Source organism: Ursus maritimus, unplaced genomic scaffold (genome assembly GCF_017311325.1).
Source record: "Ursus maritimus isolate PB19 unplaced genomic scaffold, ASM1731132v1 scaffold_5, whole genome shotgun sequence".
In the NCBI taxonomy this organism is placed as follows: Eukaryota; Metazoa; Chordata; class Mammalia; order Carnivora; family Ursidae; genus Ursus; species Ursus maritimus.
In genome coordinates, this window is record NW_024426663.1 from 29,312,701 (window position 1) to 29,338,655 (window position 25,955).

General features: G+C 39.8%; 1 long non-coding RNA gene across 5 annotated transcripts in view; it reads left to right on the forward strand.

The window, feature by feature from the left end:
• Positions 1-25,955, forward strand: part of LOC103663543 — a 159,953-nt gene that overhangs the window by 51,203 nt on the left and 82,795 nt on the right. For 3 of the 5 annotated variants that reach the window (XR_568791.2, XR_005832461.1, XR_005832463.1), the window contains 2 exons: positions 5,909-5,986; positions 11,173-11,437. This is a non-coding gene — a long non-coding RNA (uncharacterized LOC103663543). Of the gene's footprint in view, positions 1-5,908; positions 5,987-11,172; positions 11,438-25,955 lie in introns of those variants that run through there. The other 2 variants (XR_005832460.1, XR_005832462.1) reach the window with 2 other exon arrangements.

The window sequence follows — 25,955 nt, forward strand, 5'->3', positions numbered from 1 at the left end:
ACTTTTGTAAGGTCCCAGAAATAGTAAATGGAGGAGCTGAGATTTGAACGCCAGGAGTCTGGCTCTAGACCTGTGCTTATAACCAATATACCACGCTTTATCCCTTGTGGTAAATGGGCTCTTTTCACATGAACCCTCTCAGTTTTAGCTTGTGACTACTTTTCCAAAAGGAATTCTCTATTATTTATACTGGGGACAGGTATAAGAAATTAGCGGAAAAAGCTTTTACAACTCAACACACATAGAGGAAATATCCAACAACTTATGTTTTTCCCCCCTTTTCCTTTCAAATTCAACTGCCAACTTTATCTCAGCCTTTGACAAGTCAACTCAAATCTGCCTCAAGTGGAACTGAAAGGTTCAAGCCACTGATGGAGAGAGAGCGGAGCATTTTCCTCAGTAGATTCCTGGGAATGAGAGTGGCTTGTTTTGAGCTGGTGAAAAGCACTTTGCCGACAGCCTTTCTTTCCTTCTTTCTTTCTTCCTTCCTTCCTTTCTTTAAAAGATTTTATTTATTTATTTATTTATTTATTTATTTATTTATTTAGAGGGCGCTTGTCCTTTGCCGGGGGAGGGGGGGCGGAGGGAGAGAGATCCCAAGTAAACTCTGTGCTGAGTGCAGAGCCCAGCATGGGGCTCAATCCCAGGACCCTGAGATCATGAATTGAGCCAAAATCAAGAGTCAGGGGCTCAACTGATTGAGCCAACCAGCCGTTCCTCTGACCACCTTTCTGCTAGAGGAAGATGACTAATGAAAATGTGCTGGTGAATTGCCTCTCTATGGAGGCAGAGCTGGGGCATGGGCCAAAAACAAAGTTTTTTTCCTGGCTTTCTTGGGGTTTTGCCAATGTGGAGAGAATTTGAATCATGATAGGGAAGTAGGAGAAGGGGCTGGCCTGTAAAAGTTCAAAGAAAAGGCGTCGGAAGGGTAGAGGAATGAAACCACACAGCCCAAATGTACTTCATGTGATGAGTGAACTCAGACACTATCCAAAATGTTCATTCAGAACCTTTTGCAAAACTAACGGTTCTTTTACATTGGAAAGAATATAGAGCCAGATGTGCTTACTTAAACATTAATGTTCCCCTGTTCTAGGTCTTTTTTGTACTGGGCATGTTTATTGAAAGAGGAATTGTTTGTTCCAAAGGCAATTGCTTCATAATTGTTGAGACAGAACTAGTCGAAGTACCTAGAAATTGAAGTTCAGATTTCTTGGCTGTTGTCATCCCTGAGATTTCTAGTCCACTTTCTCCTCTATGTTTACGTTTCTCTCTTATCCTTCTCCTACCACGGTATGGCAGATTGGGAGGCAAGTCACCCCTGCCTCTTAGTAAGGCATTGGGCATAGAGCCAGCAACTTTAGGTAATGGGGGAGTCCAGCAGGCAGGAGGCCTTCTCCTTAAAGATGTCAGGGCCCCATCGCATGAGAGCTCCACCAACATGTCACCTAGACCCCCAGCACCACCCTTACTGTCACCATCCCGAGGTCCTGGCCGATCCCGGGTGCCCAAACCCTTTGAGAGGGTTAGAATTTAGGGTTGGGGAGTTAGAGGCTGGCCTTTTTGAACTGTTCCTAGACTAAAAGATAGATGGGGGTAAGGGAGGGGGCAAGGCAGGGAGATGACTGCCTTAGAACTGATATAGATAATAGTTTTTTAAATTTGCCAGAATCCAAAAAAGGGAGTCAAGACCTGGATTTGCATCCTTCATCAGTTTTGAGATTATTATTATATTTCTACCCCATCATCCTTATATCATTGCCTGAGAGAAAAAATTGAAATGACTCCCCTTCTTCATGTGTATAACTTCTTTTTTCCCGTTTCATTTAAAGGTTGACTCTACTTCTACCAAACTGTGTATTACTTTATCCTCCGCCCCTTCCTCCCTTCTCTCCCATTTTGTTATTCTGTCCTCTCTGGCTTCTCCTCCTCCCTGGCCAGTCTGGCCCTGCCCTCCCCTCAGCCCTAGCACTCCCCAAGCCCCCCTTTCCTTGTCTCCTTTTAGTCCTTATTTTCACAGATTAACATATTATAAGTATTAACTGGCAACCACCCTGAAAGGAGATGAGGCAGTGAGAGGAAAGGAAGTATTACTGCCAAGTTTTAACTAATTCCTGCTGCCAAGTCTGTGGCATTTGCCACGGCTGTGAAATTGCAATAAACAAGGGGCTGCACTTATATTTCTAACCTTTCCTCTGTTGGTGCTGAAGACACGAACTGAATGCTGAATGCCAGGCCATCACCTTCTAAATGTATTACATATTCTTTTGAAAGAGAATTGAGGGAAGCTCGCATTGGGCTGGGGGTGTGCGCAGGACTGGGAGGGGGCATCTCTAATAATATAGCTGAGAAACAGTAACATCCTAGTAATTCAGTAATGAGCTGGCCTGAAAATGAGGTATTAATTTTCTAAGAATTAACCTGAAGTGTGAGAGTGTGTGTGTGTGTGTGTGTGTATATATCCCTCACATAAGCATATCCCGCACAACTATAGAAGAAAATGTTTTTTTAAAAACGCCCTTTGGGGCTGCCTGAGTGGCTCAGTCAGTTAAGGACCTGCCTTTGGCTCAGGTCATGATCCTAGGGCCCTGGGAAGGAGCCCTGCATCACATCGGGCTTCCTGCTCAGCAGGGAGCCTGCTTCTCCCTCTCCCTCTGCCCCCCACTCGTGCCTGCTCTCTCTAGTGCTCTCTCTCAAATTAATAAATAAAATCTTAAAAAAAAACCCCACCTTTGTTGTTTTAAGAGAGATGAAGAGTTGGGAATGATAAGGAAGAACGGTTGTCAAGTGAAGCTTAAACAGCCAATGGCATCATTCCCACCTGGTCCAGCAGCTGCGAGTTCTCTGTTGCCATTGATAGGTCAACAGTATTCATTAAGAATCATGGAACATTACATCAAAAACTAGGGATGTACTGTATGGTGACTAACATAACAATAAAAAATTATTATAAAAAAATAAAGTAGAATTATTTTTACTGATTAAACAAAAAAAACCCAGTATTCATTAAGCAGGTATTCTTTTCAGAGTCGGAGGGTACTTGGTACTTGAAGGAAAAGACTGTGTCTCTATGCAAATATTCTATAGCTTCCAGCCAGGTGGCACACGATACACATAGTGCGTGTGGGCTCTCGCTCTGTTATGTATTCTCTTACTCCCTCCTTAGGCCAACCCTACGAGGAAAAGAAAATAATCACCCCATTCTAGAAACAGGAACATAGGGGCACCTTTGTGGCTCAGGTGGTTAGGCATCTACCTTCCGCTCGGGTCATGATCCAAGGGTCCTGGGATCGAGCCCCACATCGGGCTCCTTGGTCAGTGGGGAGTGTGCTTCTCCCTTTCCCGCTGCCTGCTGTTCCCCCTGATTGTGCTCTCTCTCTCCTCTCTGTCAAATAAAGAAATAAAATCTTAAAAAAAAAAAAAAGAAACAGGAACATAGAAGCTTAGAGAGGTTAGGTAAAATGCCAAAGTCACAGAAGTGGCCACATACCCAGGTTTCCAATAAATGCCTTCAAATTTTTTAATCTTTCTGTTTTCTTTAAGTTGCTATAAAGGCAGTCCATGCCTGGGTCAGCAGCGAGCCATCCGGAGCCATCGTTAATGGCTGGTGAGCAGCTTGGCTCTGCTGCCTTCCACGTGTGTCTTCCATCTCCAGGTCCACAGCAGAGGCTCATGTTTGCATTTTTCCAGCCCCTAGGAAGGGGAGTCAGGGATCTAAGCCAAGTGCATTTTTCTTTAAGAACCAGAAGTTGAACTCTAGCCATGCTTGGAAGCACTCATATCCCATTTGTCCAAACTTGGTTCCAGGCCACACCTAGCTTCAGGGGAGGCTGGGGAAATAGTTTCTAGCTGAGAAGCTGTGAGCCAGCTAAAACAGTGATGTGTGTTGTGCTGGGAGCTGTTGGGTGTTCTCGGTTTCTAAAGGAAGTAGAATGTGGGGAGAGGGAGAGGGCAGGCAGTTAGCAAGCAATTAACAGACTATCAGAGTGATAGCCTGAAATTTTGCCCTTAAAATAAAAGAGTGAGAGCAATTCAAATCATATAAGGAAGGTCTTAGATGAAGTCTGTAAGGGACTTAGTCAATTTCCAAGCTATATATAAATGTCCATGAAATATTATTCAAGCAGGTCAAGGACCTCTACTTGGGCCTGATTCTAGCACTAACTAGCTGTGTGACCTTGGACACATTGCCAGTAATTAGTTTCTCTCAGCCTATTTTCTCATCGGTGATTCTGTCCTGATATTATCATCCCCAACTGTTGATAAGGATAAGGATTAAATGGAATACCCACAGACAGATTTTGGTACAGAGTACCTGCTCAAAATTATAGCTCTTTATTACTGTTCAGTCAATACCCGTTCCATACTCTTTGATGCACAGGAGGAGAAAGGAGGCAGAAGTAGGCTTTGGCAAGTGGGGAATTTGTGTCCAGATGAGAGCTAGCCTAAGTAACTGGAGTAGCAGAAGAGTCAGGACTTCCAAACAAGCAAAATATGTTTGTATCCTAAATTAACAGTAACTATTAATAAGTTCAATCAGAGTTAGCAAAGTATTTTATCTTTTCTTGGTATTCTGTTTTTTGCTTTTTTAAAGATTTTATTTATTTATTTATTTGAGAGAGAGAGTGCGCACACAAGAGCAGGGGGAGGGGCAGAGGGAGAAGCAGACTCCCTGCTGTGAGGAGCCTGACTGCTGGTTGGTCCCAAGACCCTGAGATCATGACCTAAGCTGGAGTCAGACCCTTAACCGACCAAGCCACCCAGGTGCCCCGGTATTCTGGTTTTTATCTGAGAACATCTTTATTTTGTCTTCATTCCTGAAGAATATTTTTGCTGGATATAGAAGGGGTCTTTCAGCACTATAAAGATTTCTGTTGGCCTCTTGTTTCTGACAGGAAGTCAGTCTTAATTCTTACTGTTGTTTCCCAATGTGTAATGTGTTATTTTTCTCTAGCTGCTCTCAAGATTTTCTCTTTTCTCAGAAGTTCGTCTATGATGTACATTGAGTATAGTTGTTTTTTTTTTTTTAATTTATCCATCTTACAGTCTGTTAAGTTTCTTACATCTGAAAATCTATGTTTTTCACCAGATTTTGGCAATTTTGGTCATTTCTTCAAATATTTTTTTCTGCCCCATTCTTTTTTTCCTCAATTTTTAGGACTCTAATTTCACATGTGCTAAACTCTCTGATATTGTCCCTCAGATCCCTGAGGATCTGTTCATGTTTTTCATTTTTTTCCCTCTCTGTTCTTCAGAATGAATAATTTCTATTGATTGGTCTTCAAATTCACTGACTCTTTCCTTTTGTCACCTCTATTCTTCTACTAAGTCCAACCAGTGAATTTTTATTTTTGATATTTTATCTCTCATTTTTAGGCTTTCCATTTGATTCATTTTTTTATAGTTTCTAATTGTCTACTGAGAGAGAGAGAAAGAGGACACGCACATGTATGCAAGCTGGGGTGCGGGGGAGGGGCAGAGGGAGAGGGAAGGAGAATCCTAAGTGGACTCCACGCTGGGTGGTGCAGGGCTGATCTCATGATCCTGAAATCATGACCTCAGCTGAAATCAAGAGTCAGATGCTTAACTGACTGAGCCACCCAGGTGTCCCTATACTGAGATTTCTTATTCATTCATTAAAAGTTTTTTTACCTTTATGTCCTTAAGTATAGTTACAACAGCTTTTTTTTTTTAAACTCTTCGTCTGCTAACTTCAAAATGTGGGTCGTCTTTGAGTTGATCTTCATTGATTTCATCTTCTCTTGAGTCCAAGTCACATTTTCTAATATATTTATACATTAAGATGGTATCCTGGGCATTGAATGATATATATAAAGACCCTAGATTCTGTGATTCTGTTTTGTTCTGCTGAAAGTTATTGGTTTTTCTTTTGTTTTTAATAAAACAGCTAACCTGCTTGGACAGCAACTGAAGTCTCATTTAGCACTTTCAGTCTCACCTGGGCTGCTTGGAGTCTGCCCTATATGTAAGTAGTTCAGTGGTCATCTAGAGACCTGGCAGAGTTCATACACAAAATTTGGACCGCTTTCTCTGACTCTCCCTTTTGGGGGCCTCCCCCACTTCACTTTTAGACTGCTACGGTAGCTCTGAACTCTTTCCTCTTATTCTTCAAGCCGGTAGGACTTCAGATCTTCTGTCCTAGTGTTAGCTGCTCTGCTCAGCATGGATTAGGGTCTGTGCTTAGGTAAATAGCTATAAAAAATGAAAAAGTCTTCCCTCCAATTGTTGGCTCCCTTCCAGTGTCTTCTTTTGGTTGCTCTCCAGTGTCTTTAGGTATTTGTTTATTTATATTTTGTACAGTATTTACAGTTGTTATCTATGGTCCAAAGAAAAGAAGAGGGTTGCTCTTCCATTATCAGAAGCTCAGGTGCTTGCTATGTTGTAAAGTACAGTAAGATGCGAATAAGTGTGGCAGATTAAAGAGGTTCAGATACTTTAAAACCCTTCTTATTGAGACATGGAATCTATGTTCCTTTCCCTGGAATCTGTGTGGACTCTTCTTTGACCAATGGAATATGACAGAAGCAGCACTGTGTCAGTTTAGGTCAACATTTATTTAAGAGAATTTGTATCTTCTGGTTTCTGTTCATGGGCATACTCTTTCCTAGAGCCCTCAGTTGCCATGTAAGAAATATGACTGTCTTGAGGCTTCCATACCGTGAGCAAGCCCAGACTAACTATATGAAAAGGGTATATGGAGAAACAAATTCAGTTATGTAGGGAGGGAGAAAGAGACAGAAACCCAGACAGCCACCAGCTTTCCAGCTCCTAGTCTCCTCAGTTATCCCGGCTGAGATCTTAGGCATCGTAAAGAAGAGATGAGCCATCCTCATTGTCCTGTCTGAATTCCTTACTGCAAAATCCTGACATACGTAATGCTAATAATAGATTATTGTTTTGAGCCACTAAGTTTTAGAGTAGTTTGTTACATAGCAATAGTTAACCAGAATATTAACAAGTTCATATTGGTTTCGATAATGAATAAAGTTTTTTTATAGAAAAGGCTCAACTGCCTATATTATACCTAAGACATTAGTGCTCACAGTCAGAGTAAATCTACATGTTGAATCTGCACTACCCTAATTTTTCCCCTCTTAGCTGCTTCTGGAATTATAAGCACAGCATCTCAGGAGAAAATAGGCATTAGGGGTTATACTTTACAAATCAACTTATTTTTATTGTGGCAAAAGCAGCAGTGCCATATTGATAGATGAAGAAACTGAGAAGCAGTTTAACTAAGGATAAGTGGCTGGAGTGGGGTCACCATGGCAGTGCTAGGATTTGAATTGAATGTTCCCAAATTCACTTCTTAGTTCAGAGAACATATTGATTGATTATTGATTGATTTCTGACAAGTTAGATCAATAAGTGTAGATGAATTCAAAATAGCTACTATTATTCAATTGTGAGTCCTAAAAGGAAAATGAAATAGAATACTTTGGGTCTCCTTTTTTGCACTGATCCTGTTAACATCAATTAGACTGTGTCCGGCTATGATATTCAAATTTTTAGCACAAAGAGAAAATGAATTGATTTCAGGGTTGATATCTCTTAACATTTAAGAGGAAATACTTCTATTGAAAATATGGGCACCTTAACCATACAATAAATGGCTTGACATTTGTGAGAGCAAAATAGTCAATATGAGCAGAATTTTCTTATTGAAAAATAAATCATTAACCTAGATATTTCTAAGTTCAATTTCAAAAAACTTGAATATGTCATTAATATATTTTTCCTTCTACTTTCTCTTGATTAAGGCAGCCTCTATCACAGAGGAGTTGACTGCTTTCCCTAATATCCCTGACTCCCAGATCAACTAACAGTCTCCCTTCTTCCCTCCCTCCTCACTGTTTTAGTACAAAGAGGTAGGAATCTCTCCCATAACGAGCAGGATCAATTTGGAGATGTGGGTTCAGGCATGTATCTTGATGTAGTGAGTAAACATCAGACATTACAGAAGCATTCTGTGAAAGACTATGTTCTCTCTTTTAAGTGTCTTGACAATAGAAATGAAACCAGGCTGGGAATTAATTTATAGGGTCCACTCCCAAATTACCATGTTACCATGTCAAATTCTTTGATGCTTCTCCATTAACAGGTAAAATTTCATTCCCCTCCCCTTAAATATGAGTTGGCATTAGTCCTTCATTTTAAATGAATAGAACATAACAGAAATGATGCTTTGTGACTTCTTTTTTTTTTTTTTAAGATTTTATTCATTTACTTGACAGAGATAGAGACAGCCAGAGAGAGAGGGAACACAAGCAAGGGGAGTGGGAGAGGAAGAAGCAGGCTTCCAGCAGAGGAGCCTATGTGGGGCTCGATCCCAGAATGCTGGGATCACGCCCTGAGCCGAAGGCAGATGCTTAGCGACTGAGCCACCCAGGAGCCCCTGCTTTGTGACTTCTGAAGCTCGTTTGAAAAAGACAACACATGTGGTTCACTCTGCTCGGAATGCTCAGCCCACCCTCACCTCCAAGCCAGTTAGATAACTCCTACTGACTGACGAGCTGGAATATACAAGTTGAGCGTGTGTGTGCAGATGTGCATGTTTGAGATTAGATGCAATACCATTTGAAGCACTGTATTCTATAGGTCCTAGTGATCTTTTCAAGATCTGAATTCGCCAAATTTTCTCCTCAAGAATGTACATCATTGAGTAGCCTCTGCTCTTTCTTCACTACTCCAGCCTCATCTTCAGCTTTAGACTCAAGTCCTCCTGTGAAGGAGGTGCTAGGGAGGAGTAAGAGATGGGATCTGTGCAAAACAAACCCAGTATTAATCTCCCAAAGGATGAACCCCCTTTTAGTCATTGGCTTCTTGAAAAATGAGTCTCTAGCTCCTGCTCTCTGAAATGAACCTGACTGAAGGACACGTATACTTTCTTTATGCCCCAGAAGCACTGAAAAATAGTGCATATTTAGTTGCCAAAATAGTCCAAAATTCCCTAGCATGTTTGGAAACTAGAAATTTGGATGGATAAAAGGGAAATAGAAGAAAACTCAACATTTTAATGGCCATAAAGACAGTGTAAGAGCCCTCATTTGGGATGCTTAAGAACAGGGCCTGAATATAAATCCAGGGAATTATCTAGGTTCTTTGTGAGGACTGACAAGGCCACATGTGGAATACTATGCACAATTCCAGTCACCTTATAATAAAAGCATATTATAGAAATGGAGAAGGTGCAGCAGAGGGCAAGAGAACCACAGGGGGATGTAAGGAGCTTAGCTAATCAGAGTGGTATTCTTTGGCAAAGGAGAGATTAAGTGGGAACTCATTAAAGTATAGACAATTCTGAAGGGAATAGAGAGGATAATTGTTTCAAGGCTATTTGAGTTAGTGTCAAATACAAGAACAAGGGGTTAGTAACTTAAGCTAAGAAAGTGAATTTAGACAGGCATTTTCTGAATTGAGTGTAAACGATATAAAACAAAGGACTGAGGATGATAAAAATGAGAGACATAGATTTTTCAGAGGAGGAAGTATGTAATTTTTCCAATTTGGTTCATTTGCATTAAATAATGAAGAGTGTTTTTTTCTTTTCCACTTTGAAACAATTATATCTTATCAACAGTGTTAAAATTAAAAAGTGTTAGAGTGGCAATTTATAATTTTGAAGGATCTACAGGGGAAGTTGCTAACTCCAGAGATAGAACACATGTTTAGAGCTTCTGGGCTTTTCTCTGCCTCAAAAAGTCATAGGTTTCTTACCTGAACCTGCCACAATACCACATTACTGTTCAGTTTTGCACCACTGCCAGTCCTGATGAAATTCTACATTTGTTCAGGCTATCACATATCCAAAACAGTGATTTCCAGTATGATAGATACTATTTTACGTAGGGAAATATTTGGGGGGAGGGAAGAAATAATTATATAGTACATTAAAAAATATATTGACTCTAAGTAGTGGTTTGTTTCATCCTGATCTGAAAAAGTGTGATGCAGTTCAGATGATGTTTATGAAGCACCAGCTTTGTGCTAGACACTGCAGAAGATTCAGTGCCGCATGTAAAGTGGCTGATAGGTATTTGTTGAACGGACACTATCCCTACCCTCAGTGAACTTGGGTGACATCATGACAGTGGTACCAAAAGTGAGGAAATAAGCATTGTAGTGCGTAACACAGGAGGAATCATTTGAGCTGTAGATAACAGGGTAGTGATTAAGAGACAGGCTTTGTGGGGTGTCTCAGTGGCTCAGTCCACTGAGTGTCCAACCCTTGATTGCTGCTCAGGTCGTCATCTCAGGGTCCTGATATACAGCCCTGCGTTGAGCTCCACCCTGGGCATAGAGCCTGCTTGGGATTCTCCCTCTCTCTCTGCCCCTCCCCCTGGCTTGTGCTCCCTCTCTTTTTCTCTCTTAAAAAAAAAAAGTAAGAAAAAAAAGAGAGAGAGAGACAGGCTTTGAGGTCAGTTTGAAACCCTGCTCTACTGCTGGCTGTGTCATTTTGGGCAATTCACTTCTCTGCCCTTCAGTTTCTTCATTTATAGAAAGAGGGTGATAGGACGCCCCTCTTGGAGTTTGAGAACTATAGTGAGTTGATACATGTAAATTACAGATTGCTAGAACATAGTGGGTGCTAAAAATGGCAGCTGTAGTTATGAGGCTAAAGGAACAGAATAGACAAAGGCCACAGAATAGGAAGCAGTTTAGCAGGTTCATGGAGGGGAGAGGGGTTACTTTAACTCTCTGAACTTCTGTCTCTTCATCTGTAGAATGGGGATAATAGTACCTATCTCATAGTGTTGCTGTATGCAATATGAAGTGCTTAGCACAGTGATTTGCAATTAGTAAGTACTCAGTAAGCGTTAACTGTTATTGTTATTGTTCCAACCTGCTTTAACAAGAAACGGCCAGCAAGCCCGTGTTGAACTAGCTTCGTCCCTCTTTTTCTGTGTTTTGTCAATCTTTTAAAAGGAAAAGGTAAGTGATTCTGCAAGCAAAATCACATTTTTTCAAGAATAGAGGGAAAATTGCTATTTGGGACAAGCAAACTATGGTGAACCATAGGCAAGTCTGGAGAACAAAGGAGGAGACTGTCGTTTTATAGAGGAAAGGGGAATTGGGAAGGGTTGTTTTAAACAAAAGTTCACCGGAGGAAAATGAGAGTTTGAAGTGATGATAACTTCTTATTGGCTGCAGGTGAGGATAGCTTGCTTTTGCTGGACCAAAAAGAAATCTTCCTTCTTCCTGCTGGACTATGCAAACTGCAATGAGTGGTATGTGCATGTGAGAGCCCTGCCTTCGTGGCTTCCCGCCTCCAATTTTGAGTTAGGTTTCCTTAACACGTTTTCAAAGTCTTCACACAATGACTGGAAAAGAAACTAGCTTTTTTGCCCACCCCCCCTCCGCTTCCCTTAACTGCTAGTCTTCTTATATGTTACTAATTAAACAATGAGTCTTCCTGCAGAGTTTCAGTCTCTCAGTTGTGAGGTGCGTTAAAATTAAGTAGCACAGATTTACATGTCACTACATACCCAGTAACAATTCATGGGAGGCAAGTTGTTTGTTTTGTTTTGTTTCTATAGATTATAATCTCTAGCAGGGATATTCTGGCAGGAGAGCATCCATTATTTCATTAAGAGGTAGAAAAATTTAAAAAAAGTTTTAAAAAATAAAAAAGAGGTAGAAAGATTGTGATATAATTCTATCATTCCTTCTGCATTTGTTAACTGTGGTTATTCTATGAAGAACTTTGCCTTAACAACTACTTGAGGTATTATTGGAACAGAAGAGGCAGGATGAATGTTGATTCTTTCCTTTTATTTACCAATTTCCAGACTATGAGTTGTTTTCTGGGCATCATACAAAGTTATCAATTATTTTTAATTTTTTCTGCACGTATGGATTTTAATATGTTTGATGTATTCCAATACCTTATACTTGTTATTCTTTTTGATGCTCAGGTTCTTTCACCTTTAGGAAGTGGGAGCCCCTTTCAGTTCGTTCCTGTGTCTTTTGACATGGACTTGATTGCCTTCGATAGTTTTCCTGGGAGCAGTGATTCCTTTTAGTAGGAAATTGCATTTAAAAACACAATCTGGGGGCTCCTGGGTGGTTTAATTGGTTAAGCGTCCACCTCTTGATCTCAGCTCAGGTTTTGATCGCTGGGTTATGAGTTCAAGCCCTGTGTTGGGCTCCACATGGTGTGGAGTATTTACTTAAAAAAGAAGAAAAGAAAGAAAGAAAAGAAAAGAAAAGAAAAGAAAAGAAAAGAAAGAAAGAAAGGGAGAAAGGAAGAAAGAGAAAGGAGGAAAGAAAGAAAGAAAGAAAAAGAAAGAAGGGAGAGAAAGAGAAAGAAAGATCAATAAAATAAAATAATAAAAAAACACAATCTGGGTGCTAGGTTGCTCATTGCTACTGGGTTGGCCATTGTTTCTGGCAGATTAGGTTTTATTTATTTTTCAAATATTTTATTTACTTATTTGACAGAAAGAGAGAGAGAGAGCGTGCACGCACAAGCAGGGGGAGAGGCAGGCGGAGGGAAAGGGAGAAGCAGGCTTCCTGCTAAGCAAGAGCCCTGGGATCATGACCTGAGCCGAAGACAGATGCTTAACCAACTGAGTTAAGCACCCCACAGATGAGGTTTTAAATACCTTTGGAGAAACAAAGGCCAAGAAGTGGAACGCTTCAGTAACAAGTTACCCTGGTAACTTATTTCATTTGCTCTCCCAGTAAAAATAGTTTTTGAATATCATCAGACTATCTGAATACTAATTTCTTTAAACTGGTGTTAAGAATAAAACATTGTAAGAATTAGAAGTTGCCCAAGAGAAGTGAAGTACAAACTAGATTGGAGGGTTTAGGGTCATAACTGAGGTGGGAGGCAAGTGAGGGTCCTAGAAAATAGAAGAAAGAAGGACCTAGACTTCTTGTTCAGCTGTGGATATCATTTTTTGTTTTTCTTTAAAGATTTATTTATTTTTTTAAAGAGAGAGAGCATAAGCAGGAGGGGCAGAAGGAGAGGGAGAAAGAATCTCAAGCAGAATCCACACTTAGCATGGAGCCTGCTCCATTCTCATGACCTTGAGATCACGACCTGAGCCCAGACCAAGAGTCAGACACTTAACCTATGGATATTGTTAAGCAGGACCAGCCTTACAAAAGCACAGATAATGTGAGGACATGTCTACTTATAGCCTTATTTGATCCCAAATACCTCTCTCTTCCACCTAGGATCTCACCTGGGCTCAAATTCTAGAGTAGAGAGCAGTGTTTCTCAACACTGATCTTTGGCAAAATTTTGACCAGTTTACAGCACAATGAAAAAAACAAGGAAAATCATAGATTTGCCTCTGTGCTCTCTTAGAAAGCATCCTTCAAACTTTATTCTGAAAATATGTGCTTCTTATTTGGGGGAGGTTTTTTTGCTGCTGTTAAATGCTCTTTCTCACATGAAGTTATGGTGATGATAGTTGGCAATTTTTTATGTTTTTATTAACTTGGCAAATCTTTGTTTCACAAATTTGTCTTTTGAAATATGAATGGTCTGTGAATTTAAAATCGTGGGACCCATTAGGGCCATTATGTGAAATGGTACTGCCACCAGCGAAAAAAAGGGAGTCCAGTTGTTGGAGAAGATAAAAGAGAGTTTCTCCTCAGGTTTGATAGGACAAAAATCCATGTTGATGTGTGGAGAGTGAGGGTGAAAACAGGGTGGTGGGATTGAGAGGGTTAAGTCTTGTTTAAACAGGAGCCAGCAAAGGGTCCTACACAGAAAAGCAGATTGAGGAGGGGGTCTAATAGGGGGCTAGCTGAAGAGGGAAGCTTGGGGACAACTGACCACTTTGGGTATCTCTCCCTTTACCCCCCAGTTCAATTCAGCTGAAAAGCATTTACTGGGAAACTAAGAGCCTGAGAGACCTAAGCACTAGGGATTCAAAACGAATGTGACAATAGTTCCTGCCCTTGAGGAACGCTGCTCTGACCTTCTTTTGCTCACCCTAGATTTCTGCATCCCATTCTCCACCCTTCTTCTTCCTTCCATCCACCCCACCGGCCCCACCCCAGAGAGAAAAGAATTCTATTAATTGGGGAGCGAAATTGGTAAAAAGACAAAACAAACAATCAAAACAGCTTTACTGTCCTCCATGTTGTCTTAGATGGGAGCCAGTTAGGCACTGGGATTACTTAACCGTGGTCCATACCTTTCTGGGGCTCACAAATTGCTGGTGGAATGGACACGTGAAAGACAAACACAAGGTTCAGAAAGAGATGTGCAGAGATATACAACGGGATCACTGCAGGATGAGGGAGAGAGGAATGGGCGCTGATTCAGTCGGCTTGGAACACAGGCCCTCTTCACCTCCTCAAGCCTTTGACCTTGCTACCTGCCCCACCTCAGCAGAGAGCGCCATCTCCGTGGAAAAAGCTGCCCGCTTCTCCTCACGAACTTACGCACTGCGGGACCCTCCCCCTCCCCCACCCTACCGCCCTTCCCGGCATTCTCCGGAGGCGTGAGGCTGCTGGCGCTGCACATGCGCTCTGCTGCTCTGCCGCACTTTCCACCTCCCCTGTCTGGGGTGCCGGCGCTCCTTCGGAGAAGACACTCTGATGCTTACCGACAGCCCTGAAGTTTTCCAGAGATTCCCGGTGTCTGGCAGCAGGTAGGGACTGCGGCCCAACCCCACCTCCCCCCTGGCCACACCCTTGCCCGAGCAGGACAGTTCCAAATCTGAGGTAAGCTTTGGCACCGTGTTCCGGAAGGATTCAGCTCTGGTTCATACCAGCACCTTTTATTGCTGCCCCACTGACCTACCACAGTTCCTCCTTATCCTCAAAGAAACACTTGTCCATGAATCCTTATTTCAGGGGTCGTTCCTGGGGAACCCAAAGTGAGATGCCGCCCTGGAGCTCGTGTTTGTCTTGCCAAAGCCACTGAACACCTCCGTTTCTAGCTCCAGTGGGCACTTTTCAGTCCTTGTTTTACCTGATCAATGGCACAAGTGGCCACTGATGACCACCTTCTCCTTCATGAAACACTCTGATAACCTGTACTCCCGGTGTGCCTCATAACTCCTGCCATACCTTTTCATTCTCTTTTATGGACTTTTACCTCTTCCTCCTCCTCTTCTTCTTCTTCTCCTTTTTTTTTTTTTTTTTTTGGTGTAAAATCAGCTTTATTGAGCTGTAATTCACATACCATACAATTCACCCATTTAAAAAGGACTTCTCAGCGGTTTTTAGTATTTTCATTGAGTTGTTCATCCATTACCACAATCAACTTTATGACCTTCTCATCACTCCAAACAGAAACCTGGTATCCATTAACAGTCACTCCTTATTTTTTGTTCCTCTAAACCCAAAGCAAGTACTAATGCACTCTGTAGATTGGCTTATTCTGGGCATTTCATGTAAATGGAATTGTACACAATGTGGTTTCATGACTGGCTTTTTCCACTTAGCATAATGTTTTCAAGGTTTATTCATGTTGTAGAATGTGTCAGTACTTCATTACTTTTATGGCTGAATAATAATCCATTGTATGGACATACCACATTTTATTTATCCTTTCATCAGTTGATGGACTTTAAGCTGTTTCTACTTTATGGCTGTTATGAATAATGCTGTTAGGAACATTTGTGTACAAGTTTTTGCATGGACATGTGTTTTCATTTCTCTAGAGTATATATCTCATAGTGGAATTACTGGGTCATACAGTAGCTACGTTTAACGTTTTGAGGAACTACTAGACTGTTTTGTACAGAGGCTGCACCATTTTGCATTCCCACTATCCATGTATGGGAGTTCACATTTCTTCATATCCTCACCAACACTTGTTATTATCTGTCTTTTTTATCCTAGCCATGCTAGTGTGTATATAGTGGTATCTCATTGTAGTTTTGATTTGTATTTCTCTAATGGATAAGGATGAACATTTTCTGTGTGATTCATGACCATTTGGATATCTTCTTTGGAGAAATGTCCTTTGTCCATTGTCTTGTTTTGTAGATGTTGGTATTGCTCTGGGTTCTTTCAGTGTTGATCCTTTTTCTCTTCTGCCCATGCACGTACATACTAATGCCCACTTCTTATTTATTTCCTATTCACTTATTCAATCATGTTTTCATTCAACAAACATTTGTTAAGTTCTTAAAATGTACCAGGTACTGTGCTTAGTCTTGAAGCCAAACAGCTGTGATAAACACATTAGTTCCTTGCCAATGAGAAACTTGCATTCTTAGGGGAAGGAATACATTAAATAAAGAAACAAATAAGATAATGTAAGATAGTGGAAGAGCCATGACATCACTATGATAGAGTGGTGAAAAGAGTACTGGTGGTTGGGTGAGGGGGGTGGGCATCACTTAAGACTGGGTAATTGGGGAACGCCTCACTTAGGAGGTGATGTTTGAGCTGAGACCTACATGATAACAAAAAGCAAGCCATAAGAAGAATAGAAGTGAGCGTCCTAGGCAGAGGGAAGCAAGTAGAGGAATGAACTTTGTGTGTTCAGGAGCAGTGAGAAGGCCACTGTGTCTGGAGCATGGTGAACAAACGGGAGAATGGTGGGCAGGTCCTTCTTTGCAAAGGACAGTCAAGAAAAAGCTGACTAGACCTGAGACTCCTGGGATTATCTCTACTATGATTTTGGAGGGAATAGTCAGTAAGCCACCAGAATGCAGGTGTCCTTCAAAACAGAAATTAAAACTTCTCTTTGCCTCCTCTATATCCTAATTATGACTCTTTCTGCATAGAAGTAAAAAAAGATACTATACCTGAGAACAGTCAATAAATTAAAAAAACTGGCATGAACCATTACTTTGTTTAAAATAGAAAAATAAAACCCAAACCAGCACTACAGGGTGACAATTTATGGTGTTGGAAATGTCTTCAGAAGTCTTTTTAGAGTTTTGTGTTGAATGTTTATGGAAGGTATAAAATTCTTATAATGCCGGTGTTTTATGAACAGTGCAGTTGGCAACTCCTTTTAGCTTGATCCCTGCTTTCAGGAAATGTGGATTTTCCTTCATTTATTCATATTGTTTCCAGTCCATCAAAAATAGACAAGATGTAACAGGACAGTCCATTTGCACCATTCTTTTTGGAAATAATTGCCAGAAGCACTTTATGGTTGTCAGAGCCCCACTGATGTGACTCCTGAGCGGTCCTCTGTGTTAAAAAGCATACACTTCCTGCTCATCTTTGTATTCCTCTCCCATTTCCAGCACAGGGAGGATAATCAGAATGGGAGAAGCAGCCCTTTAAAATTCAGTGCCATGCGAAGGGCAAGAAGAGGGGTGAAAAAGATATATACAGAACCCCTGAAAAAAAGGGATGCATGGACTCCCTCTGTTTACAAATGAGCTTTATGAAAGAGTTAGGAAAAGCTCAGGTTTACCAGATATGCAGAACCATATGCGTGCATTAATTAAAGGAATGTGAAGGAGGAGGAGGGGATCTGAGAAAATAACAAAGCTGCAGTGTATGCGTGCAATGATTTTTCATTCTGTTTCGCTTCAGCTCTGCCCCTGCAACAGAGGATCTAATCAATCTGCCGGCTATTAAGTTTGTTAATTGATAATGCATACTAATTAGGCTGTGCGCAGTTACTTAAGAGACTTTGCTAAGGTGATTGTAGGCACAAGTCCAAATGGAGTTTAAAGTATTCTGTGTGAGGTTAAAACCCATCAACCAGAATAGATGGATTTTATATTATAACAGAAGGCACAACATACCCATAAGTATTTAATGTATTGCACAGTTATCCATTATTACATATTTTAACTCTACAAAATAATTAAAAATGTAAAAACAGCTACTAAAAACTATAACTAAATCACATTGGTGAGGGTGTGAAGAAGTGTCAATGAGAGAGCGCTATTTTCTCATCAAGGTAAACGTTTAATTTTCTCATTTATATTTGGGAATAGTTAGGGTTAGCAGGGAGGAGGCTTTGTGAGAAGCAAGACTTATTGAACTGTGTGGACACCAGAGCCACTAAACAGCCTCAAATGTCAGATTGTGATACCCATGTTTCAAAGGTCAACACTCTAGAGGCTGCCCAGTTGACCCATAGAAACACATTATCTGGGAGCTCAAAGTTGAAACATGTTTATCAACCATAAAATTAACTTCTGGTCCTATGGTTTGTACCATTCCTTTGGAATGCTATTACTTTGAGAATGGACTGACAGGGACCTCCAGCATCCTGCAAATGTCCCTCGAGAAAATGTTCTTAAGGAGGATGGCTCATCCTTCTCTATGTTTTGGAGAATGACTCAGTTCCACTTTAGGCCCGAGAGATATGTCTGGTTGGGTCCAAAAAGATTTCTCCAGATCAGAGTGATGTCTCACTCTATTCTGGTAAATTTCTTAGAGGTTCACATGGATCAAGAACCAGCTACTAGCTCAGAAATCAAATCACAAGGCTAACCTAAAGGAGATCAAAATTCCCTATAAGGCCTTGAAATCTCCCTATTCCTGTGGAAGATTCAGAGACTAACTTCATGGACTTTTTATTCATTCATTCATTCATTCATTCAGCAGTTATCTCTTGAGTAGATTATATGTTCCAGGCACTGTGCTATGTACTAGGGATACCAGTGATGGACAAGATAGACAAAGTCCCCTTCCTTCATATAGCTTAGAGTCCAATGCATCTAGTATATATTGCCAGAGGGAGCTTTTTAAAAATGAAAATATATTCATGTCCCTCCCCTGACTCAAATTACTGGTTCTTCCAGGATGAAGTCCAAATTATTAATGGCATATGAAGTACTCCAGCCTTATCCTTGAAACTTCCTCCTTTCAATAAAATACTCTTTTAGGAAACATCTATGTTCTAGGCTCTGTACCAGGTGCTGCGTATACTCAGAAAGCCAAACAGTTACAGTCCCTGCCTTCAGGGAGCTCAGTATTGAGCAGACTCAAGGCATATGCAGGGCAAAATCTGTCCACAAGTTTGGGTCCAAATTAGGCTGATCTCTAGGGCTTCTGGGCAGAACTCTAATATGGCAGTTGGTTGTTTCCAAAAATTGTGTTACTATCTAATTATTGATATAATGTCTTTAATTTGGGGTCAGTGGGCAGAAACAAGTGGCAGAAACAATATAGATATTCATATAAATTCTAGTAGACTAATTTACAATCTAACATTTTAAAAAATAGGAGTAGGAGAAAAGCTTCCATGGAAGACTATTTAGCAAGGCAGAGGGAGGTGTCTATTCTATTTTCATTTCTCAGGCAAATGGAGAGTTCTCACAAACAGAAATTTGAAGCTAGCAGGAGGCCGTAGTATAGATAGTATGCATTAATTAGCAAATGAATTGTGTTCCTACAGTGTGACCCTTGAACCTGGAGCTGATCTATACTGCTTTGTTTTAGCTATTTTGAGATGACTGAGTTCAATGACTCTGTGTAGGGAAAACTAATCTCTGAATAGTCGATTGAAGGCATCTTAAGAGAAAAAATAACTGGAGGTTTATGAGTTAAACATTCCAAACTTGGTCATATAGCATAATACAAGATAGGCGTGAGTAAAGACTTTGAGAGAATAAGCCATTTCCAAGAACAATTGCTGCAAGCTAGAGTTTATCTGAATATATTGAGCATGTATTAAATACAGGATAACCTATGGCAGTATGGCATAAATGCAATAATTAGTGTTTAATAATCATAAAACTCTTTCTTATGAGCATGTGCCAGTGGCATGAGCATTTATTCTTATTGTACCAAGATATGATTGGATAAAACAATTTTTGAAACATGTAAAAACTATATGTGCAATTATTTTTCTTCCTTGTTAAGGGATGACAGAGTCTTGTATTCTGACTTATTGATAATATAATTATTGATATTATAATTTGAGTAATACTGAAAATGAATAATTTTCTAAAGTCTGTCTGGGTTTTTAAATTAGATTCTGGGTGAAGGAAACAGGAATGAAAGCCCTCAGTTTTGTGGCATCTATTCTCCAAAAATGAAGTCTGATACTTACCAAGATTGTAGAACTACATGCCAAAGTCTGTTGAAGCCATTTGGGAATAAGTATTTTCTGAACTTTCACTGGAATAATCAGTACGTCTCATATGTACTTATTTTTACTTATACATATGAATTGAGAAGGTAATAGTATTCTTTTCATATATAAATCTTGAGATTTATTAGTCAGGGTGGGTTACTTGCTATACCAAATAATCCTAAAATCTTAGTGGTGTAACATTAAGTGAGTTTTATTGTTGTTTGTTTTTCCTATTCACGTCAATCCAGTAGTTGGGTGGAAGACTCTGCTCCACACAGTCTTTCAGGGACCTGGGCTCCTTGCAATTAGTGGCTCTGTCATTCTCTAAGGACAGGATCCTATGAATTTAACTGACATAGGGAAAGAGAAAAGAGATTTGTTATAGCCCAGGCCTAAAGGTAGTATACATCACTTCTGTCCACATTCTCTTGGGAAGAACTTATCAGATGGCTGTACCTAACTCCGAGGGAGACTGGAAAATATAGTCTAGCAGGGTGCTCAGGAGGAAAAAAGAACACGTAGCTATTCTTTACTAGGTAAGATTAACCTAAGCAATATCTCTAAGAGAAATGTTGGTGACCAAAGGTAATAAGCCTTTTTCATACTTGGCTACATTCAGCCAGCAACCAAAACTGCATTGTTTACTACATATTCTCCGGATTCGTTTGATGAAGTGAAATCTGATCTGCATAGCAAGGGTTGCACAAAATAATGCAATGAGAATTCCAAGGAAAGTTTCATGTTATTGAAACAAAGTATGTTGAGTTAACCTAGTTTCATCAATGTCTGAGCCCAAAGGGAAGTTGGTGCGTACATTCCATCTGTCTGCATCCCCTGTAAATGCCCTGACATATACAGTTCCTGCTCAGAACCCACCACTCTCAGTTCTGTCACCAAGCCCACTGATACCTCATGTTTCTGAGCATTGACAGCCCACAGTTTAGGGTTTGAGGATGCAGTTAGAACAAGCCCCTGGTGACTGTGAGACCAGAGAATCTAACTGGTCTATAAAAGGGTATAAAATCTTTAACAAGCTTCTGACTACGAACTCAGATCGGCCACAAATCACGGGTTTATCTGTATACAGTTTTACCGCAATTTATAAGAGGCAAGTTTCAACAAACAGTTATATTAGAATATAATTTTTTTCTTTACCATAAAATCTACCAGTTGAATTCCTTTAACTGGCAAACTTCTCTAGTGTAGTCAGAATATTAACTGATGTTCAGAAATTTTAGAAGCTATTAGAAAGTTGTATGGCTCTTTAGTAATATCTAATGCATCATGTAATACATACTAATAGGTAGATAGATGGATAAGTAAATAGAGAAATACAAGTTTAACCAGTTATACTATCTTGTTTATTCAGCCAAGACATGACTGTTCCATTTCATTTTATCTTTAGGAGAGAATTTATTTAATCATTAGAGTAATTATGGTATCATTCTATTCCTTGCTGTATTTTCTTAATTATTTTCTAGGTAAAAAGTCTTTATATAAGTCGGTGCACTAGAAATCAAATATTTAACTTAAAAACTGGAGATTTTAAGTAGAAGTGCTAAGCAAGTTTTACAAATTTGACACCTCATTTCCTCCCAAACAGTGCTATCTGAAATGAGCTTAAAAAATAGAAACTTTAGGTTGTCTGTCAATTAATATACAGATAAAAGAAAATTGTTGATTTCAGCTTATTTCTACTATGTCAATTAAATTGTTAATTTTTAATTTTAAGAAGGAAGATGAATGAATCTCTCTTTTATGAAGGATCAAACATGAAGTCAAATCATTCCAAAATGATGCTTATTGTCTAGTAGTATATTGAAAGGAACAGAAAATTACTTAATAATTCAGCATATCTGATTGGAGACTCTAGCAAGGTATCCGAATTAGTCAGGATTTCATCCGGCTGCATTTAGAAGCCTGACATTAAACTAAGAGATTTATTGGTTGGTTGGTGGTTTTGTTTTTATCATGTAATGTCTCTAAGGATAGGTTATTTCAGGGCTGCTATTGAACCAGGCTCTCTTTTTTTTTTTTTTTCTAATTATTTATTTGTCAGAGAGAGAGAGAGAGAGCACAAGCAGGGGGAGCAGCAGGCAGAGGGAGAAGCAGGCTCCTCGCTGAGCAAGGAATCCCATGCGGAACCCAGGACCCTGAGATCATGACCTGAGCTGAAGGCAGACGTTTAACTGACTGAGCCACCCAGGTGTCCCCTATCTTTTTTTTAATTTAATTTAATTTTGTTTAAATTCAGTTAATTAACATATAGAGTATTATTAGTTTCAGAGGTAGAATTCAGTAATTATTCAGTTGTATATAACACCCAGTGCTTAATTACATCATGTGCCCTCCTTAATGCCCATCACTCAGTTACCCCGGCCCCCTACTCCCTCAACCCTCAGTTTGTTTCCTATAGTTAAGAGTCTCTTATGGTTTGTCTCCTTCTCTGTTTTCATCTTATTTTAATTTACCCTCCCCTTCCCCTATGATCCTCTGTTTTGTTTCTTAAATTCCACATGAGTGAAATTATATGATAATTGTCTTTCTCTTACTGACTTATTTCATTTAGCATAATATACTCTAGTTCCATCCGTGTCATTGCAAATGGCAAGATTTCATTCTTTTTGATGGCTGATTAATATTCCAGTGTGTGTGTGTGTGTGTGTGTGTGTGTGTACGCCACATCTTTATCCGTTCATCTGTCAGTGGACATCTGGGCTCTTTCCATAGTTTGGCTATTGTGGACATTGCTGCTATAAACATTGGGGAGCAGGTGCCCCTTCAGGTCACTATGTTTGTATCTTTTGGTTAAATACCCATTAGTGCAGTTACTGGGTCATAGGGTAGTTCTATTTTTAACTTTTTGAGGAACCTCCATACTGTTTTCCAGAGTGGCTGTACCAACTTGCATTCCCACCAGCAGTGTAAGAGTGTTCATCTTTCTCCACATCCTCACCAATATTTGTTGTTTCCTGACTTGTTAATTTTCAGGCTCTATCTTGATTCATCATTCTTAGTATGTGGTTTGCATCTTTCATGGTCAAAATATGATGGCTGTGCTTCTGGGCATTGTGTCTGCATTCCAGGAAGGAAAGAGAGAAAAGATGGCTTTAAAAGTCTGTCTCCCTTTCAGTGGCTTTCTAAGAAACCTCATTCTCACTTATATTCCTGTCTCCTTTTTGGATAACTTCTGCTTGTCTGTCCAGAATTACTCCTTCCCTTCACCTTGCTATGTGTCCTGGGAGGTTGACCTGTATGGACTATCTCAGTAGATCCTTTGCAAGGCTCTGGCTTCCAGAGGAAGCTGCAGCATGATTTGCTTTGTGAGGCCAATGGGAGGCACTGGGAGGAGATGGGAAGGCAGGAGAAGAGTGAGGTTGAACATTAACTCTTAACTCTTTCCTGCTAGTTCATCAAGTGTTGGCTACATCCATCTCCTAAGGCCTTTGACCCTGTCAGTTAGCTGAGAATCAGGACTGGGATTGGACAGGACTGATGAGATCTGGAAAGGGGTTCAGTCATGTGCACCTTGTTCTTGAATCTGGGAGTAGCTGAGACACCTATCATTGTATGAAAATAAGCATCAGATTTGCTTACCATCAGCCCAGCCTTAAGCTTTCACTTTGGGTTATAGTTTGCCAGGAGCTCTGAGGGGATCAGATGTCTGCAGTTTTGGCCAAATTATACTTCACAGTACAATCAGACAGCTAAAACTTGGGTTTTTCCCACCCTCTTATTATATCTGGACATTCTTCGGGCCTTCCTCTAGCTTTCATTTATTTATATTTAAATGGGACCTCAAGTGAACAGAAGTATTCTAGTCTACTAGTTTATGACACATAGTCTTCCTTGTCCATGTGTGGTCCTATCCTTTACTTATTTATTTATTCTTATAATATAATGAACACTTATGAAAGCACCAGTCAGCCCCAGAACTAAAACACTGACAGTAGCTTATATCCACTTCTGTGCTCCTTTCCTATCCTGTCAACTTGCCCCTATAAGATTATCACTGTCCTAAAATGTGTGTTTACCTTACATACATGCCATGTGATAAATGTTTTTTACATATGTGAATATTTATACACACACACATATATGCCTAAACAATTTATTTTGGTTGTTTTTGAACTGTATAAAGCATTACAGGCTGTAGGTAACTTCTGGGATTTCATTTTTTTAAACATAACTTGTATTTCTCAGATCCATCATGTTGTTGCATTATTACTGCTGTATATTTCATTAGTTATTTATTCTTGTGTTGATGGGCATTTGAGTCTTTTCTGGTTTTTTACTATTTACAAGTAATCCTATAATGAACTTTTTACACACATCTTCTGATGCATGAGTGTAGGAGTTTCTTTTGGCTGTATCCCCAGGGACAAAACTGAAGAATCTTGGAGTATATTAATGTTCCCTTTTACAAAGTAATGCCACATTATTTTTCAAAGTAGTTATATATTCCCACTTGTAATGTGTAAGAAAACTTCTTGATCCATATTCTTTCAACACTTGATTTTGTCAGGCTTTTTGATTTTTGCAGATTAAATAAATGAAAAATGGTATCTCTTTGTGGTGTTGATTTATGTTTCTCTGATTAGTAATGAGGTTAAGCATCCTCTTGGAGGCATGTTGGCTATAAATACTTTCTAGGCTATGTAATGCCTATCCAAGTCTTTTGCTCATTTAAAAATTGAGTTGTTTTTACTTTTGTTTCTCAGATTTTGTAAGTTAGGCAGACATAAAATCGGTGACGGCTTAGACGATCTGAACACAGTAACTTTCATTTAATGGGCATATATAGAATTCTGTAATCAATAATTGGAGAGCACACATGGAACATTTCCAAAAATAGATCATTTGCTAGGCCATGTATTTCAACACATTTTAAAGAACAGTTACCACAACATAGTTAGAAATTAATAACCAAAAGTATGTTAAAAGAAATCTTGATATTTGGAAATCTAAAAATAGTTCTAAGTGACTCATGAAAAAAATGAAGTTTCCTTGCCTTTATCACCAGCATCTATCTACCTACTCTTCCCTTCAGCACATAAGCCCTACCTAAGAGCAGAGGAGGCTGCTAAGGGGCCTGGCCCTTTTGTCCTATTCCTGCTGTCCCATTGTTAACTCTATAATAGAGAGTTTTCTTCCCTTCCCATGCCATCTCAAAGTACACAAGGATTTACACTGTATAGTTGATCTGAAAGTTTTCCAGATATGAATACTGGCTATCCCCATTTTTAAGCTTGAAGAAAGCAGCACATATTCTACCCTTTTTTCATATGGCCACACAGCTCAAATTTCAAGACTTTCTATGGGAATGGCCCTTTAATCATATATCTTGTAAAGATAGTAAATCCATTTTCTCCTGCTACATAAACCTCATGGATTTTGCCCAACTTGCATTTCCTCTAAGGTAGGCACAATAGCACAAGAAAAAACCTACAATAAGGAAAACCGAAGATCATAGCCTGAGTCTGTTGGTGGCTGCTACACGAGGAGAACACACATAGGTCTTTCTCAACACCACTGAAGCTTATACTTCAGGGTTCTTCACTCTCTGAAGGCCTTGGTGGGGATCCTAGCAACTTTGAATTTGAGATTTTATATTCTTTTTCTTAAAGAGAAACTGCAAATTGTGTAAGCTTACAGCTCCACAAAAGCTGGCTCTGTCTCTGAACATGGACATTATCAAAATACATATAAAGCTCAAGTCCATTTCATAATAGGAAAACTCCTATTTGGTGGTGGGTCAAGCTCTGGAAGAAAGCCTAGGCCATCCTCAATCTGATGTTGGAAGAGGCTGGGTTGACTTGGGTTTAGAAATCAAAACAAGTGATTTCAACTGGGAAAATATTCCATTATGTTACACTCTTCTTCCTTTCTTTCACTTTCACCAGCCTCTGCTGGAGAGTCAGTATAAAAAATGCACAACACTGAAATAAACACAATTACTTTT